Source organism: Athene cunicularia (genome assembly GCF_003259725.1).
Source record: "Athene cunicularia isolate RWA chromosome Z unlocalized genomic scaffold, athCun1 chrZ_part3, whole genome shotgun sequence".
In the NCBI taxonomy this organism is placed as follows: domain Eukaryota; kingdom Metazoa; phylum Chordata; class Aves; order Strigiformes; family Strigidae; genus Athene; species Athene cunicularia.
The window spans coordinates 9,799,327-9,803,437 of NW_020799144.1; the positions used below are offsets into that span (position 1 = coordinate 9,799,327).

Sequence of the window (4,111 nt, forward strand, 5' to 3'; positions counted from 1 at the left end):
GGGGGGGGGGGGGGGGGGGGGGGGGGGGGGGGGGGAAGTAGAGATACGCTGAAGAATGGGGAAATGGACACTGGCCTGTGCATACGATCAAGTTCAAAGTAGTTACAGCAGACTTTTCTCTTAATGTCATGTTAGAACCTTTGGTTTTAGCACTGCTCAGTTCAACAGTAGAGGTTATCTTGCTATCCCAATAAGGTTTCTTCTAGACATACAACCTAATTATTAAAGCTACTGTTTTATCCACTGCTGATCATTATAATTCCTAGCAGATATGTAAAAAGTTACAACCATTTGAGAATGCACTGTAAGGAGATGTATGCTATTATTTGTTTACCACTGGGTTTAGGGTGCACTTGTAATGAACCACATAGTACAGTGCAGATGCATCTAGACTTTGTGCTGCTGATGTGGAGCAGCTGTGCTTGTTAGCAAAGCGAGCACCATGTGAGGGCGATTGCTCTGGGATGTGAGGAGTTCAGAGCTCACTTGAGCGTGTTTGTGGAGCGTGAGATTAGGCAGAGTCTAGACAGACGACCAGACAGGCATTCCTTGGCCTTTGGTAGCACAGAGTGCAAGGGGGATATAAAGAAATGAAGCATTGCTGGAAAATGAGGAAAGGCATTAATTTTGCAGTATTTTTTTTAAATTTCTTTTGCTGTGGTAAGTTGGAACTTCTGTGTCTGTCATAGCAGGAGTCCTAGGAGGCAGAAAGATGAGAAGCTGCCCTTGTGGTTCTGTCCTGTGCTGTTCTGCCCTGTCCTGTTCTTTTCTTGCACACTAAGCTTCATATTAAAGGCAATTTGAAGTACAGGTTTGGTAGTGGTATCATCTTGGAGATGTGCCCTGTTTTTAAACCAGAGTAACAAAATTTTGTCTTTGTGCCGAGTCAGCCAGTTTGATCCTTCATACTGACAGCTGTAAGGTTAAAGAGCAACCCATACTTAGATGGTCCTTGGTCATAGCGGGATTTCATGCTAGTCTTGAGTTTGCCATCAGGAAAGGAATGTCTAAATCTCTGTCTAAATACTATTTTTGGAAATCTGCATAGAGTATTGGCTCCTACTGCCTGTGCCAGCATGTTATTGACATTGTTAAAATTTAATATAGATGTGAAAAATACAGCTTTTTTGCTGTACACATAGGTACAGTCTCTTTGAAAGACTTTGGTGCTTTACGGGTTTTATCCATTTTTTAAAAGATGGTATTTATCAGTTTCATAAGATTTTCTCATTGTTCTCCCTTCTCTGCTCCTAACATAAAAATTTTAATGCCTTCGTGCATCTTGTCTTGAATTGCCTTTAGAAATTAGTGCCACAGGTTAGCCACAAGAATTGGTAGGCCATTTTGATGGAAGAGAAGGAGGAAGGGCTGGATACGCTGTAACTGCCTTTTTGTATTTGGTTATGTAAGAACGTTATTATAAAATACGCAAAGTAAAATACATTACCAGGAGCAATTACCTTTCTTACTGGCATACAACATCTTTCACTGAAGTAATTCTCAAGAGGACCTTTTTTGTATTGCAAAGTTTTCCATAAGTATTTATAGAAATGACATGAATTTACCTACCGCATGTTTGCAACATGTATAAATGAATTTAAAGATCACTGAAATGTCAGCTGAGTCAGGTGTTGCAGTGTCTGTTCACTGCAATGAAAATAATGTTTATTTATTGAAAGCTATTGGAAAGTAAATTATCCAGATATTTCTACTACATGTAAAATTTAGTGAGAATTTAATTCACTTATTTTAACTTCTTAGTAGTTCTGATATAAATGCATGTTTCATAGGGAAATAAAGGTTTAGTAGATTGTGTTGCACTGAGAGAAGTAGAACTCTTCCAGAACCTGGTTCCCAATTCAGAATGCCTATTGGAGGGCTTCCTCCCCCATTCTCACCCCAAGGTGGCCATTGCAATCTCCTCCAAATTCCTGTCACCAAGTCTTGGACAGCAGTCTGAAAAGTCAGTCTGAACTGCCTGTCTCTTTTCCCCTTGAACGAAGAGGATGGCTCTCATTACCTTTTAATTGTTCCTAAACGTGAAGTCCATAGCAAGCTGAAATTTACCATCTCAGCATAATTTTCCCATCTGTTTTCAAAGCTTTCCTTCCTTTCACTGCAAAATCTGGCAATCAAATTCAGATCAAGCATTTGTTAAATCCAAATTCAGTTCTGGGGAACAAATTTGCTGTCTGCTGATCTGAATCAGAAGTTTTAAAAAAGCATACAGCCAGAGTCCAAGAAGATATTTACAGCTGAACTAAGATAAATTCAGGATTGAAAATCCAGCTGGTAGGTAAACATGGGATTCAGTCCTGAGACCACTTGTTTGGGTCTTCAACCTGCATCAGTCCAGCACTGTTGACTTTTCTTGTTTTGTAGCTCTGTATAGTAGAAGCCATGGATTTGCCTAGCTTGGTGGAGTCCTGTACTAAAAATACTCTTGCCAAGATTATAGAACTCTGCTTACCTTAATGATGCTACAATTGTCATTGTACATGGCTGAGCACATTTGTTGTGGAAATCTTCCCTTTGCTTGAAATAGTAGATCAGTTTCTTCTTCCTCAGCTACAGACGCACAAACTCGATGACCTCCTTAATTACATTATAGATGTTTCTCCATGCCTAGCTTTCTTAACAAATCTTAAAGAACAATTTCTGAAGCATTCATCTTGTTTTGCAAGATGCGAATCCTTGCAGGCCATGCTGCAGTGAAATGATGTCTGAGGCTAAACTGGTTTAAGTCATAAGTGAGCTGTAGAGAAAAGGATGACAGTGCCTAAGATGCTATTCAGGGGAAATAAAGGGAGAATAAGATAAAGCCAGATATAGAAATCTAAGAATAATTAGCTGCTCTAAGAATAATGGCATTAGGAAACAGGATGGTTTCCTCCTACGTGGTGTCAGGATTTGTTAAGGAGCGAGCAGGCACCAGCTTGATTGATATTTTGGCTACAGTCTTGCTAGCCAGCAGGTACAGCATGTAAGATTAATAGAGTTTGCTTCAGGCTGGATTGTGCAGTGAGCCCTTGTGCTTTTGCCCTGGATGTCCAGCACTCCGTCTACACACAGTATAAAGAGCACCTTGCCCACAGTAGTCACAGGGAGATGGAGGTGGTGCCTGCTCATGGGATTCGTGTCATTCCACCCACAACTTGTGAGGGATGAACTAAGCCTGGGGCTGGAGGCACTCTGGCTTATTTCAGACAGTGGCCTTTCATCAGTTGGTACGTACTAGCCAGCACGTGACTCCGGTTTGTCACGTTTGTCACCTAACTTGCTCACTGCGCTGTGAGAGAGGGCAGGGACATAAGTTTGATGGCCTGTCTCTTCTTTTGTGGGTCACATGCAGGGCTGGTGTTTTCATCACTTGGGAAGAAGGAACTCTTGGCCCATCCTCAGACCTGCACAGGGACAGCAGAGGACAAAGTTTAGCCCTGAAAAACAGAAGTTAGACAGTATTTTAAATGCATATATGCAAAATAATTTTCATTAAGAAACACACTATTCAAATATTCAGTTGAATTACATTCAGTAACTTCCAAGGAATCCATAACATTTTGACTGCCCTCCTTCCAAATGGTTTCTTGTAAGTAAAAGGGTTTTTTGGGTGTTACAAGGTGATTTTGTTTAAAATACTGGTAGCTGCACCTAGTAATAATAATGAAAAATACTTCTGATTTTAATGGATTTTTTAATCTTTTTTTTTTTAAGTGGTCAGTTTTTATGACTTTACAATATGCTTATAAGAATGATTCCTGGGAAAGAAGAGATCAGGAAACACAGTGCACAGCAAATTTTGAATACACAATCTGCAATAAGGAAGTAGAAATCAATGTTGCTTTTTACTTACAATAATCCAAATATCTAGGGTGACTTAAAACTCAGAGTGTCCTGAATACGGGAAGATTACTAGATATAATTATCTCACTCTTATGTAACGCAAAATAAAAGTTTCAGTCAAGTACTGAGCTTTTCCTTCTGCCTACAGATTGAAATATTTCTCTTTGCATATCCCTATGCATAAAGCATTAGAAATTGACTATCATCTTAGATAATTTCAGAATATCTCATGTATTATATGAGCACATACAGTTCTCATTTGGGGGGG

General features: G+C 39.7%; 1 long non-coding RNA gene across 1 annotated transcript in view; it reads right to left on the reverse strand.

Annotated features, from left to right (window-relative positions):
• Positions 1-3,288: 3,288 nt before the first annotated feature.
• Positions 3,289-4,111, reverse strand: part of LOC113490286 — a 1,189-nt gene continuing 366 nt past the window's right edge. Inside the window, exon 2 of the long non-coding RNA XR_003400197.1 lies at positions 3,289-3,404. This is a non-coding gene — a long non-coding RNA (uncharacterized LOC113490286). The remainder of the gene's footprint in view (positions 3,405-4,111) is intronic.